Here is a 16,680-nt window from a genome sequence, read left to right as displayed (position 1 = left end):
CTTGTAGCAATCCCCAAAGCTGCTAATGTTGTACGATTTCTGGGCATAGGATAATAAGTGTCAGAGTTGATTGCAAAACGTAATTATGTATCATCCAATCCAAAGCTAATTGTTACTTTAGAGTTTGAAAAGAAGGACAATTGAGACTCCCTAGAGACTATAGTGGCCTTAATAACTCTTTGTTTAACATCAACTCAATGTAATTTCTTATGTCAATTAACAACTGTGGCCACATTTTCAACACAAAAAATTTCAAATTGCTTTTGTGGTAAATTAGATTAGATATAAATCACCTCCTGGTTTGCATTTGTATATGTTTCTAAATGAAACAGACATAGATGAAAATTCTCTCTTTCTAATATTTGATATTAGAATATTCTAATATTTGATAGTGCTGAAAACATAAGTGAGTCAAGCAATGGTGGGATGTTTAGAATGTAAATGAGATGAAAGTACAGCCTGTGGACTTAGGAACGGAGCACATGACCTATTTGTAGAAAATCTTCACAGAAGAGACAATTTTGTACTCAACAGCTTATTTGAGACAAATTCTTCTATTTTGAAATCCTAATCAAGGTCATAAATTTACAAAAAAAAGGATATGAGTCTTTTTATAAACATATTTTCCCTAATAGAGAACAAGTGTGTTAGCCTTAGTCATATATATATGTATATTTACACACACACATATATATATACAAACACATACATACACATGTACACACCACACACACATATATATGCGTATATATATATATATATATACATGTATACATTGTTTCATCTTTTCATTCTGGAAAATAAAATGTCTTAGCCATGCCTAACATGCCAGAGGCTTGCTTTGGGTTGCTGGTACACCATTCTGTGGTGATACTATTTCCTGTGCTCTGTGGTCGATTCTTACCCTCACAATGTTCAGTGTTTGCTCTGAAATGATTCCTTTCAGAAATATTGAATCACCTGATTTTAGCAGCTGTTAAGTTTTAAGTTAATAATTACAGTCTATTGATACTGTGTGGAACCAAAAAGTACCTCTTCAACAAAAGAAAAAAAATTAAAAATAATAACAACCCATGGAACAGGAAAAACATCTTCAGCTCTTGAACAATTGAAGGATCCATATCTAGAGTGTGAAAAGACCTAAAAATATAAACAGTAAAATAGAAATCCAATTAATAAATTGGCAATAGAATAGAATGTTCTCTGAAGAAGTATAAATGTCTATGAACCAATATCCATTACTCTTAGTCATAAGGAAATCCAAACGAAAAACCACACTAAAATTAAAAATCACTATAGTTAGAATGGCAATCGTTATTGAAAGAATCAGTGTGTTTTGGTGAGAATATGTAGGAGAAAGGAAAACTTACACAGAGTTGGTGGAAATATAAACTATGCAGTCAGTATGGAACACAGTATAAAGATTCCTCAAAATAAGAAACTAACCTTTCTCTGTTTCCTCAAGACACCGCCATTAGGCACATATGGGAATTAGAGTAAATTACTATACAAGATACTTGCATATTATAGGACTGTTCACAATATCAAAAAGATGGAACCAAAATGAGACCCTGAACCACAAACAGATGTGCTTGAGAGATAGTTATATAGATATAGTCATAGATAGATAGGTATGATACATATATATCTCACTTATATTCTTTATGTAGTATATTAATTATAGCTAATGTGTATGTTTGTACATACACATGAACACAAAGAATATTAAACCATAACAAAAGAAATCAAGCCATTTTCAGGAAAATGGATGGAATTCGAGAATATTATATTATGAAATACAAACCATATGCAAAATAGAGATATTATACATTTTCACTCATATGTACAGGCTAGAAGTAAGTTACATGCACATCCATGGACAAAATACACACACACACACACACACACACATATATAATATATATATATATATATATATAATTATGTACAAGGATAAATTTAGACCATGAGTCTAAGGGTCGACTTACAAGAAGGGGAAGGGCAAAAGCATGACAAAAGAAAGATAAATGATAACTTATTTTTAAAGACAATTTTTATCTTTATATAAATATAAAGATATTAGAAGGACATATTAATTAAATTTATGAATATATTTAATATATCTATATTATTTCTTCTATACTATATTTAATATATAATGCAGTCTATTATAATATGGATAATAAATATAAAATAATTATACAGATAAATTCAGAGAGAGGCCTTAGGCAAACAATAATTAAAGACGAATATTGTCAAAATAAATTGTCAACACATGTGATAATAAAACAATAAAACTGTTGAAATTTCATTAGGAAGTGGGGAAGGAGGTAGGGGAGAATGTCAGATGGTTAGGAGTACATCATTTACGTGTATGGAAAATGTCACATTGAAATTCCTGTCCTAGCCTAAATGTGCAAAGCTTTGCAAATGTCGAAGTATACTACTATAGAACGTATTAAAATGCTCATACTAAAAATATGATAACAGCAGAGCGTCCATGGCTCACACCTGTAATCCTAGCTACTCAGGAAGCTGAGATCTGAGCATCGAGGTTCAAAGCCAGCCCAGGCAGAAAAGTCTGTGAGACTCTTATCTCCAATAAACCACCAGAAAACCGGAAGTGACAATGTGCATCATAGTGTAATTCAGAAAATAAAAATCCTTCATGACCTTTAGATAAATAAGATAAATGGTAGACAAAGACAAAATTGTCTAAAGAGCGCAGGGATAGCGCCTAAGCCCAGAGTTCAAGCCCCACGTCGGACAAAAACAAAACAAAACAACAACAAAAAATATGGTAAGATGTTTGGAATTTCACATCCTACACTGATTACCGTCTCTTAGTTTGTAGTTATAATTTGGCAACAGTGGAAGTTCAATCAAAATTTATTGGCACGAGAATGTTCTCATATTTATTTGCTTACAAAATACATTCATCAAAGTTTCTGTAAATTCAATTAAATGTACGTTTCCTGTAATGCCCTATATATTAAAAAAAATTCTGAAACAATATAAATGCAATTTGAGTGTGCACATATTATATCTGGTATTCTTGAAAGTTTTTGTCTATTTTTAAAGTTACTATAACTGAATTTTTAAACTATTCTAAATATCAAATGATAATCAAATAATTGAAGTCTCAGAGTTCTAAGAGGGAGAAAGTTCAAAATTACTGTACCTGCAGTCACTGAGTATTTTCTTTTTTCATCATAACAAGTAAAGGACAGGTATGATAATTCACACCTGTAATTTCATCACTGGTTAGACTGAGGTAGACGGGTCATGAAGTTGAAGCCATTGTAAGCTACATAACAAGACACTGTCTCAAAAAACAAAGAAATACAACAACAAATAAATGGTAGTGAGCATACCATCCTTACCATCTTGAGATAAAAAGGCAGGAAGATTGAAATGAAGTTTAATTACAAAGCTCTTCCTATAAGACGTCATTGATCCAGCAGCAGACCTGCTCATGAGATTATATCTTTCAATAACTATTAATCTTCCTAAGGTCACACCTTTCAAAGCCCTCACATTGGGATCAAGTTTCCAAAAGGGAGTTTTGAGAATGCATGGAAACCATAGTGCTGTATTTAATTATATATAATCTTTATTATGATCTGAATAAATTATATATATAAATATATATATATATATCAAAATCAGAACAAGCCTGTTTGAAATATTTCTGTCTCAGATAATCTTATTAGATAAACAGAAAAGCTCCAGCTCGGTACATATAACCATATAAGATGATTTTAAGTAAAATGAGTCTCAAGATATGGACACAAGAAGCTTTTCTTTGTTGTTGTTGTTTTAATATAGTATGTGGGGTTTTTTTGTTTCTTTTGTATGTTCTTTCCCTCTATGGTATATCCCCTGTTGTCACTGTATTTAATTCAGCATTTTCTTATATATATTTATCTAATTTGGGAAGGGGAAGGGGAATAACAAAATGCTGAAACAAAGGCACAGGATGACCCATTGTAACAAGGATACTCACATGACAATATGTTGGAAATAAACTTTACAACTTTGAGAGGTGGGGAGGAGCCGAGGGAAGGGGTAGTAAGAGAAAAACAAAGGAGGGAGCAACAATGCTGGACAAGACATGTACTTACCTTACTATGTACCTGTAACCCCTCTGTATAGCATCTTTACAATAAAATAAGATTAAAAAAGACTTATGTTTACAAACATCATCTATATGAAAAAATTCTCATTTTCCAAAGAAAATTACCATGGAATTTTATATAAAGATAATTAAATGAACGAACCATTATCTTAATCATTTTAAGACAATCACAATGAAATGATACTGAATAAAGTGTAACATAGTGTAATTCAGAAAATATAAATCCTTCATGACCTTTAGATAAATAAGAGAAATGGTAGACAAAGACACAATTGTCAAAATAGATAAAAATACATCATCAAAAATCTGATTACAACAGAATAGGAAAAAAATGTACCCTTTCAGAAAACACATTTTTTACTTTCCAACCAATGCAGAGTTGTAAGTGATTATTTGGAGAATGTTAAAACTTTTGTTGCCATGCAATCTTATAATACTTCTGATGTGAGAATTACAGAAACAAGCAGAGGTTGAAAATATAGGATAATACAAGTAAAACATTCACATTTTAATGTTTTGTGTATTGACTTTTTATTGATCAAAGTTCACATTCTTATACGTATTCTAAATCTCTTTTTCACCCTGACATTGTTGGGTACATCATTTTCTATAAAATTCTAGTTTTCATCATTCTTCAGTCTTTAAGATCTTGTTTAATTTAACTGCCCCTTCTACCTCAAAGACTCAAAGAAATAGGAAGAGCTTCCCCGCCACCACCCCCCCACCCTTGGCTGAAGGCTTTGGAGAGTGGGAAGAGTTCCAACAATCGCAGCTGAAGTGCTTATCCAGTTGTCAGTGTGACTCTGTATCATTTTTGTATGAATTTAGAACTGTTTACAGATTGCTGGTGTTCGAAAGCACTCCACTTACTAAGAATTTGATAAGTGATTAAAATTTTGGCAACTGTTGTTTCCCATGGCCTCTAAACAGAATCTATAAAGAAAGGCCAACAATGTGAGGTGTGGTGTGAGGGAGATTTGCTCTAATGGCTTCACAGTACTTAATGAGTTCAGAGTCTAGGGTACATTTCCCTCCCCTGGAGGCTTTGGTAAATAAATGAGCATATAGCTAGCATTCCACACGAGAGCTTCATGTTTCAAATCAGCATTATCGTACTTATTTGGCACAATGCCTAGAAAGCCTATTGCTTGTTAGCTTATTGCACCAAGAATTACTATCAGAATATTTTAGCTCTCCCAGTGAAGAGCCTTCAGTGATTGCTATTTATTCATTTGTACATTTTGAAAAAATATAATACACATGTTCAAATATAAAGCGTCTCACATTTCCTAGTTTTGTATGGATTATGTATATTTGATAACTGTAATTACATATATCCTCTAGTCTTCAAGAGATACTTTTTCATAAAGAGAAAAATAAATCTCTTATATATTAATCAATGTTACTAAGAGAATGAAAACCAGGAAGAGGTGTTTCTAGATGAAGGTATTTGTATATTTATATATATAATATCTATATATGAATATATAGATATAACCAAACATGTATGCAGACATGCATCTAGCTATATGTTTATATATCTAGCTATCCATAAATATGTTCATTGTTAAGAATATTTTATGAAAATAAAGAATATTTTATGAAATTACATATAATGAGATTTGGCTTCTGTTTCCATAAGAGAGTCGTCAAAGTTCCAGTCTGAGGGAAGAAGGCCCATTTCTCAGTTTAAGTAGTCAGACAGAATGAGATTATTATCCTTTCCTACACCTTTTGCTCTATTTAGACACTCAGTATATTAGGAGATTTCCATCCAGATTGAGAAAGACATTCTACTTTAATAAGTCTAGGAATTCAAATGCAAATTTTATACAGCTAATCTCATGCTAACCTACCCTCACAGTCATGTGTGGTAACCTTAACCAAATATCTGGACATCCATAGCCCAGCCAAAATTAACCAGCACAATCTGGATCTCAGGTTCCTATACACCAGATAGTTTAAGGTAAAATGCTGAGAATGATGTATTTTATCCATCTAAATCACTAGTTATTATTGATAATTGATTATTGATAATTCATAATTACAAAATATTTCCTAAGTTGTTTTTTAAATAATACTTTTATCTTTTATAACACATGATTGTATTGTGGTTTTGCTCTGATAACATTAAACATTACTATTATGTTTTTTAGCTGGAATTAAAAACTATTTTTTAAATAATGTATTTAAAATTCATTGATTATATATCATATACATATATATGTATATCATAATTATGCATGTGAAAAGAGAGAGATTTGGAATTTACTACATTTTTAATGAGTATTTTACATAGCCTTCTAATCTTTAGTAGTTTTCCATAAGATAATTATGACAAGCAAGGCAGCAGGAGCTCAAACCTTTAATCCTAGAGACTCAGGAGGCTGAGTTCTGAGAATTGAGGTTTGAATCCAGCTGGGGCAGGAAAGCTCATAAGACTCTTATCTCCCATTATTCTCTAGAAAACTATAAGTGGCATTGTGGTTTAAAGTGGTAGAATATCTGTGAGTGAAAAATCTCGAGGACCTTGCCCAGGCCCTGAGGACAATAAATAAATAGATAAATTAACAAAGAGATATAAATATGACCAATAAATATTATTTCAATATATTGTACACCATGTTAGGTAACATCTATCTGCCTGTTTTACAGAAGTTTTTAATAAAAGGTTATGATTGGATATTATTTATGATTCTTTGTCTTACTATAATAGGCATGTATCAGAATGGGAACTCTTTTATAGAAAGAATTTCTAAAGGTTTGTTTTTTTTTTTTTTTAAATAGAAGGACCCACATGTGAAGGTACATGTGAATATAGGTTTAGCCATGAATATCCAAACTAGAAATTCTAATTTTCAAAACTGAGGTAGAATCTTGTCAGACATGGTATTCTTGTGGCACCATTGTAATCATTCATCTGTATTGTAGCATGTTTTTTGCTACTAATTTCGTTGTCCTCACAGTCCAAATTCCCCAATTGCACTAAAATACACACCATTGTTAGAGTCACCATGTTTTGTGAGTCCTCCATTCACCAAAATCTTCTTGTGATGTTCAGCACAAAATTCAGTCACTTGGTACTGGTTGATAGTTACTTTATCCAGCCTTTCCTGTCATCACCTTTGGTTATTTCTTACAAGAGAGGGCAGCCTCTGTCCATGGGGCATAGATTGACTTCTTGAAATGTGCCCAGTGCTAGTGAAAGTGTAAATGTAAAATACACAACAGATTACAAAGACTTTGAACAAAACTAAGAAAATAATTAAAAAACAACTTTTTACTGAAGATATTCAAATGATAATATTTGTACTAAATTGAATATTGAATTAAGATGAATTTGGTTTTTGAAAACATTTTAAAGCAGATTTATAACATTTAAAAGTACATTATGTAATTAATAGTTATGGTTTATATTATATTTTCCTTGAGTAGTAAAATACCAGAAAATTACAAAAAATGTTTGTGAATGAATATGCAAAGTATAACACTAAAATAAATTATTTTAAAAAAAAGGTCTGGTAATTTTCTCTTCAAATAGTTGTGAAGAAATATTTTATATGCTTCCTTTTGCTGTTCTCTATTGTATGAAATTCTGTTTGATTCTGTATGAAACCAAAATTTGAAACTAGAGAATCACCACTGACACCAGATATTTCAGTTGTTCCCAAAATATAACTGGTAAATGAAATGCTCAGTACTCGCTGAGTAGAATTGATTTACAAGAATCTGTTTAAATACTTGAAGAGAATTACCAATGAATTATGTCATGAATGCATCTTTAATCTTGTACATGTATAATTTCTGTAGCTTTTGACAAATCTTAACAGATGTTTTCTATCTCACTAACCAGATGGATTAGGATTTAGAACAGGTTAAATTACTGACAATATTGTTAGAAAAACTGCACCTGAGATATTGCATGTTATGTTCTGTATCAGATCACTGCCAGTATTGAAATGCTGTTCTCTTTACTAATACGTAACAAAGTAAATGCAATTGCACGATTACCACTTTTACACATGTGTGTGATAGAAATAATTAGAAATAATTGTAAAGTCAATCTTAACATGCATGTTTCTAGGATATATGCAATGTTAACTACACAGCTTATTTTATAATGGTTAAGTACTTGAAATAATAAAATTTTAATAAATAAATAAATTTTAAAGCACCTTTGTATTTCTTTTTTAACTATTACTTTTGTAAGACAGGACCATTCTAAATTATCTTTCATAGCTGTATGGTGTAAATGAATATGTTACATTCCACTTAGAACTTATTTAGAATAATTTCATAACTGCTCAACTCAATTGGCAAAGCTAGAAAAGTGACCTTTGTATAAAATTCTGGTGTGAGCATTTTAGACACCATTATTTAAAAAATAAAGTTAATAACTTCCTGTTAGCTTAAATGTGATTTTTGTTAATATTTACAATGGCCCCAGGGAACTTTTGAGTTATTCCAATGGCAATTGTCATTGATTTACAAGTAATAATGTAACTATGCTGACGGCCTACCTTATATATCAATGAAATGTTTCCTTTCTTTTAAAAAAAATGTTGGTTCTCTGGAGAGGGCTGGCTGGGCCTGTAGCTTGAACTCAGGTTCTGTACACTGTCCCTGGACTTTTGTGCTCACAGCTATTACTCTGCCTTTGGAACCACAGCTCCACTTCAGGCTTTTTGGGAGTTGATTGTAGATAAGGGTGTATTGTATTTTCTTGTCGCGACTGGTTTTGAACCTGGATCCTCAAATCTCAGCTTTCTAAGTAGCTAGGAATACAGGAGTTAGTAGCCTATAGTGGGCTATTTTCAAAAGATTTTTTAAATAACTACTATAAACCAATTTTTGTTTACGTACATTCTTAGTATAGTGCCAGATAACTTACTATCTATTGGCTTATTTTCTCCAAGTTCATTGTGACATTATGATCTGAGAGGAAATAAGGGCCACTGACTCTATGCATGCAAACCCACAACATTGTGGTGAAATTCCACAGCATTCTAGTGCAGGAAATTATTTGTTTTTTTGTTTTTCATAATTTAAGGGATCTGTTTATAAAATAACCTAAATATAAATATATGCATGTAATTGGATAATAACAAACTAATATTTCATGAACACTTAACTTTGCACCAGATGCTCTCTTAACAGGCTTATATCTGTAAGTCTCCTAATATTTAACAGTTTTATTTTATTATTACCATTGCAAAAAAAATCATGGGCCATGTTAGAACTAGCATGATAAGTCTGGTTCAAAGCCTATGCTTTTCATTAAATATTCTAATTTGTATTAGCCAGTAGAAAATTATCTAGGGACAAATGAAAACAGAAATAAGGATCAAGGCTGATTGGCATAATAATTACTAGCAAGGCAAAGCAACCACAGCCATCAGTCAGGTAAAGTCTTATCAAAATGTGCTATTATTTTTACCTTATTATATAACCAGTCCCTCTATAAAATAAATTCTTTGAAATTTATTCCAAGCAGAAAGTTTGTCCAATGTTATTTTTAGATAAATATGTAGATATTTTCAACTTATTGTTCCCCTCATTCTTGACAGTTCACAAGAATGTAAGTACAGCATAATATGAAATTTTATGTATGTTTTAGTTCTTTGCAGAGTCCACATCACATTCATTTGCCCAGGTAATACTTTACTCATTACATCCAGATTACGGGAAAAACATGTTCATTACCAACTATGCTTTCAAAGGCAATCAAAGAATTGTGTCAGTTTTATTACTTTTTAGTATCTTTAAAACTTTGTACAAAGCAGCTTCAATTCAACATGTCAGTTTGTGGTACAATTGTTTTTGGTCAATGCCATCCCTTTCTTCTGTTTCCCTGTTTATCCTAACCCCCCCCCCACATCCCTCAACTTATCTGATTACAGTTTCACACATAGACAATGACTATTGAGGTTTGCGTGAAATTTTCTTTTTATGAGCTGAAAAATAGCATCATGTTGAGATTCATTGGTTGAAACATTTTATAGTCAGTTAAATGCTAGCAACGTTTTACCTTGTGATTTTTTCCCTTTTAAAATATCATCAGCATGATTTTGGCCACAGTTTCTACCAATCTTATTTACTTTAAGGACTGTGATTGTTGTGATCAATTTTTCTCCTTAATAAAATCCCTTCATCTTCTGAGAAAGAGGCTGTAAAAAGCAGAGTAGCACTCTCCATCTATTATTCTCCTCAGAATAAGAGTTGCACTGAACCCGTATTATCACTAGTGACCCCAGCAAGTCTATTGAACTGACTTGGTAGGGACAATCTGTGCCTGATGAAATGCTCCAACTTCCAGTTAGTGAAATTTTGCTCAATCAATGTGAAGTGCTGAGGTGACAATTCCAGCTTGAGAATGGCACAGGGTATTTTTAAGTAACTGGCTATGATACTCAATGTCAAGGTACTAAAGTGATATATTTAACTTTGAAAATGGCTTACTGACTTTAAGTGCTATAAATTTACCTCTTCTGAGTGATAATTATAAGTTTAACTTTACAGAAGTTTGGCAGAGTTGAACCACTCTACCAGCAAATATTAAGCTATTTTTTTAATGGACAGTTATATGAGGATTCTTTTGGGCTTTTCAAGTAAGATAGCAGAATAAATCAGGTAAACACACCGAACTTTTATTTTACAATCAAAATTACCAGTTTTTTATAACAAATACACAGAAGAATATTTCAAGTGTCATATAAATTCAAAAATATTTTAAAGAAAAAAATGAAACACATAGGCACTTCTTTTAAGTGAATCTTAAAGGAGAGACTACCCAAAATAAACAAACTGAAGAATATGCATATAAGACTGATGATGATAGAAAAAATGTACTATTGCTACAAAAAATCCACTTAAATAAAGTAAAAGAATACAAAAGAGAAAAAGAGGAAAATAAATCTGGATTTAATACAATCTGGAAAAATGGTTATTTCATTCAATTTTAAGAGAAGTCATTTCTACAGCTGGAAAAAAAAGGTAGCCCTATGTGTATTGCTAAAGCAGGTGTAATTATTTCAAATTCTGTAAATAGCATCTCCAGAGTACAACCCTAAGGAAATTTATTCTTTAGGAATGACTATATACATTTTTTTCCTAGACAGTGTGGGCCTTGCATTTGGAACATGTTGAGATACTTTAAAACCCTAAAATAAGATAAGGCATAAAGAACAGCACAAAAGACACATGCCTAAAAGAGCTATAGGTCATTGAAAAACAATAAAAGGAAGGGCTTAAATCATTTTTTAAAATTATTTTATTGTGAAGATGCTGGACAGAAGGGTTACAGTTACATGAGTAACATAATGAGTACATTTTTTCCGCATCTCTTTTTTTATTGAGAAAATACTGTACAGAGGGGTTACAATTACGTAAGCAAGGTAATGAGTACATTTCTTATCAAGCATTGTTGCCTCCTCCTTAGTTTCCCCTTCCCATCCCTTCCCATCTCCCCCCCAGCCCTCGCCTCCCCAGCCTCCCTCTTCGTCTCCCCCCAGCGCCAAAATTGTCTTTTCGTCATAACGACTTGTAAAACTCATTGTTGCAATGGGTCCACCTGTATCCCTATTTAAACAATCTGTTTTTTCCTTTCCCCTCCACAAATTATACCAACATCAAATACAGTGAAAACAGGGGTTATACCTCAGGGCAGGGACACACAAAGCAACAAAGAAATCATCTTATAAACATGTTCGAAACAATAGCAAGAAATACAAAAAAAATTGAGTCTTTATCTTGGGGTTCATTTTGCCTAACATCAACTTATCTGTTTTCTGCTTGTCTCAGACATATACTAGTTATTGCAAATAAGGGTAACCATGGGACCTATGTTTCTTTGTGCCTGGCTTACTTCCCTTAATATAATTTTTTCCAAGTCTTTCCATTTCCTAACAAATGGGGCAATGCCATTCTTTCTGATGGAGGCATAGAATTCCATGTGTATATATACCACATTTTCTTGATCCATTTATCTACTGAAGGGCATCTGGGTTGGTTCCATATCTTACCTATGGTAAATAATGCTGCAATGAACAGTTGTGCTGGTAGCTTTAGTATGGTCTTGTTTGTCATCATCCGGGTAAATGACCAAAAGTGGGATTGCTGGGTCAAAGGGGAGCTCTATGTGGAGTTTTTTGAGGAACCTCCATAGTACTTTCCACAGTGGCTGAACAAGTTTACACTCCCACCAACAATGCAGTAGGGTGCCCTTCTGTCACATCCCTCCAACATATGTTGTTATTAGAGTTCTTGATTATAGCCATTCTAACTGGGGTGAGGTAGTATTTCAATAAAAGACCCTGAATAACAAAAATGATCCTTAACAGAAATAACAGTGCTGGATGAATATCAATACCAAATTTCAAACTCTACTACAAAGCCATAGTATTCAAAACCGCTTGGTACTAGCACAAGAACAGACCTCAGGACCAATGGAATAGAATTGAAAACCCAGAAATTAACCCACAAACCTATAGCCATCTAATCTTCGGAATGGAAGAAAGACAGCCTCTTCAGAAAATGGTGCTGGCAAAATTAGTTAATCACTTGTAGAAAACTAAAGCTAGATCCTTATATATCACCCTGCATCAGAATCAACTCCAAATGGATCAAAGACCTCGGAGTCAAAGCAGACAACCTGAAAACATTACAGGATGGAATAGGAGAAACACTAGGTCTTCTTGGCACAGGCCGAAATTTTCTTAATAGAGACCCAGAAACACAACAAATCAAAGAAAGGTTGGACAAATGGGATTGCATGAAATTGCAGAACATGGCAAAGGACATAGCTAGCAAGATCAATAGAAAGCCCACTGATTAGGAGAAGATCTTCACTAGCCATACAACGGACAAGGGTCTCATATTTAAAATATACCTGGAACTCAAAAAATTAAATCCCCCAACAACAAATCCTCAAAGAAACAATTGCCTAATAAATAGTGGGCTAAAGACTTAAAGAGAAACTTCTCTGAAGAGGAAAGAAGGATAGCCAATAGACACATGAAGAAATGCTCAACCTCTCTAGCCATAAAAGAAATGCAAATCAAAACATCATTGTGATGAATACATTTCTTTTTGAGCATTGTTACTCCCTCCTTTGTTGTTCTCCCACTATCCCTTCCCTCTTCAACCACCCCCCCTGTCCTCCCCCATGAAGTTACAAAGTTCATTTCCAATATAGGTCTTGTGAGTATCATTGCTGCAATGAGTCTTCCTGTGTCCTTGTTTCCGCATTTTGTTATTCCCCCTACTCCTTCCCTTTCCCAAATTAGATAAATGTAAATACAAGATGCAGGGTACCGAAATCAAATACAATGACAATAGGGGATAAGAAAGGGAAAAAACCACATAGTACATTTAAAACAACAAGAAAAACTTCTTTTTAATCCGTTTGTTGGGTACTGTGATAAAAATAAACTATAATAGCTTACCTAGAGAAAAATCACTATTGTTTGAATAAAACTAAATATATGAATGAGCTCTAATCATGATTTTGCTGTGTATAAATCTCAAATTTGAGACTGAAATTTTACCAAATTTTCTAAACAGAAATAAAAAATAGAATGAGAACTTATGTTTTTGGTTTTCCCTACATGTCCATTTATCTTGGAGGAAATTAAATTTTCTTACATCAAGAACTGTTCTACACTGTGGACCTAATATTCAACATATAGAATATTAGAGAGTACTTAAGATACACATGATAGAAGTAATATTTTAATTAGTACTAAGGAAATTAGTTTAATGTTTTGTCTTCATTTCTTTGAAATGGCTTTGTAAGATTGAATATTGGTACAAAAGAGTCTTTCCAGTTATTATATATATATATATATATATATATATATCAATATCATATATGTAGGTCCTTTTTATTCAAAGCTATTTAAACAGAAATTAATAGTATTCAAGGCATGGGTCTGAAGTGAACAACTACAGACTATATTTCTTAGTTCCTAAATAATATCCTTTAAATCTATTTATGTAACATTCACATTATTAATGTAATTTGAGTTATTTAGATGAAAATGATGTATCAGTGTAGATGTCTATTTTTATATCTTTTATATATACAGTCTGAGTTGGTATCAGGTTTTAATTCAGAGGAGAGAGAGAATGAGGGTTCCATTAAAAAAATCCCCTTGTTAAGAAGGAAAAATTGCATATTTTAATCAAGATTAGGAAAAAAACTTTAAAATTAGCAAAGAATAATGTCATTTCACATTGGTATATGATAACCATATGCCAATTCTTAAATATATGTAGCTGTCTAATTAAAAATCCTTCCCAAAAACTTTGTATTTGTTTGCAGAGTCTATGAAATATTGGTCCCCTCATTTTTTTAAATTTCTTTTTGCTAGTCCTGGGGCTTTAACTCTGGGCCTGGGCATTTTCCCTGAGCCTCTTTGTGTTTGTTCAAGGATAGTAGTCTACCACTTGAGCGATAGTACCACTCATGGTTTTTCTCTCTGAGTAGTTTATTGGAGATAAGAGTCTCACTGATTTTTTTTCCCTGGCTTTCTTCAGACCACCAGCATCGGATCTCAGCCTCCTAAGTAGGTAAGATTAGAGGTTTGTGGAACCATGTTTTTACTCCTATTTTCTGTAAACAGATTTACAGATTTACAATTTCACTTCCATTTTTTCTGGTAGTTTATTGGAGATAAGAGTCTCATGAACTTTCCTGCCAGGCAGGGCTGACTTTGAACCATGATCCTCAGATCTCAGACTCCTGAGTAGCTTGGATTATAGGTGTGATCCACAGATACACGGCTAATCTGTATTTGATCTACTTCAGGACTTGTGTTTCTTAGCTCAACCTACAACAATAAAAAGCCTTTTATTGGAATCTTTTAAGTTGTAACTAAGGAAATCAAGTGACACAGATAGGAAGAGAGATCAATCATGCTTCGGATTTGTTTTAGAAATTCATTCCTGGTCTTGGCAAATGGAATGCTGAATGTTAAATAACTTTAGTCACACATAGATAGATCTTTATGATATTCATTGTGGAAAATAATAAGACGGATTATTGCAAGTATTCAGTGATCAGACAAGTTAATAGGACATTACAACTTCAGAAACACAAACATGAAGTTGTCAAAATTCATTTTTTTCAGAATGCATAGTTTCACAACAGTTCTCTTATATTCTTTCTTCCTTTCTTCATTCCTTCTTTTGCATCCTTTGTTATTCCTTCTTTCTTCCTTCCTCTCTATTCTTTGCAAATCATTAGGCACAACTTTTACTTCATTGTTCATATTTTTTTAAAATCTGAGTTGCTCCATTTCATGTGCATCAAGTTCTTAAAACTGTGTGAAACGCTGTTCTGAGTCCAAAAACTTTCTTAGTTTGACTTGAATAGTATAGAATAGCATAAAAACAGTTTTTAAATTTGTTTTACATCATTTCATTATATTGCATTTTTCACTGCTTTCGATTTATTTATGTATTTAAACTCAGTGATCCTTCTCTTACATGCACATATCAAATAATTGAGTTTAAGGACCAGTATTAATGTCACTGCTGTTTCACACAGTGAATTGATTGACATGAGAAAGTTCTTAAATGGTGTCAATTACCAGGCATGTTGATTGATACAAATTTGTTCAATATAATAAATTAATAATAAATACGGGATCTATGAAATGACCATGGCTCAATACAGTGAGAAAATTTCATCACAGAAGAAATGCCATTTTTGCTGCAAGTAGCCCTAAAACAATACCATCCTCTTTTCACTGACACATTGCTTTAAAGGTAGCAATGCAACAACGATGTGCATATGACAATATTTTGGAAATGGTCTGTACAACTTCGGGAGAGGTGTTGAGGGGAAGGAAAGTAGGAGAAAATTGAGAGAAGGGGTAACAAGTTTGACAAGAAATGTAGGCATTATCTTACTTATGTAACTGAAACCCTTCTGCATATCATCTGGACAATTAAAAAATTCAAAAAAACTAAAAATAAAGGTGGCAGCTTCAAACTTCAATATTTGATTTAAATAAAACAAAACCAAATAAAAAATAATTGAAATCAAGTAGATTGGTAACAAGATTTTGTTTTTATCTGTTCTTTCCAGCATTAAAGAGATTGCTGAATGCATTCATGGAGTAAATACCTAGTGAATGAATCATGATTAATTGCACCATCCATGTTATTACTTAGTGGGACAACAACAAGGAAGGGAAGGGATAACTGTGATCCACAAGTAATGTATTCATTGCCTCACTCAGGTAACTGTACAGCATCTTAACAATAAAATAACATTTAAAAAGATTAACAGATTATTTGCTTTGCTAATACTCAAATTTGTTTCCAAGAATGTATTAGATTATATAATAACTCCTAACATTGTTTTAAAAATAAATCTCAAATATTATTTTGGGATTTGAAGAAAAGAATTAAAGATGACGTGAATATTTTATAATTAAAGTATTATAATTGCTTACTTTGGCATGTGGTAAGTTTCTTCTGTAGAACTTCTAGGACATTAGGGTTTCAACTTTCTAAACTTTACTGAGAAACAAAGC

The sequence above is a fragment of the Dipodomys ordii genome, unplaced genomic scaffold, assembly GCF_000151885.1.
Source record: "Dipodomys ordii isolate 6190 unplaced genomic scaffold, Dord_2.0 Scaffold57, whole genome shotgun sequence".
Taxonomy (NCBI): domain Eukaryota; kingdom Metazoa; phylum Chordata; class Mammalia; order Rodentia; family Heteromyidae; genus Dipodomys; species Dipodomys ordii.
The sequence above is the reverse complement of the archived record's forward strand: the minus strand, read 5'-3'. Positions refer to the sequence as shown.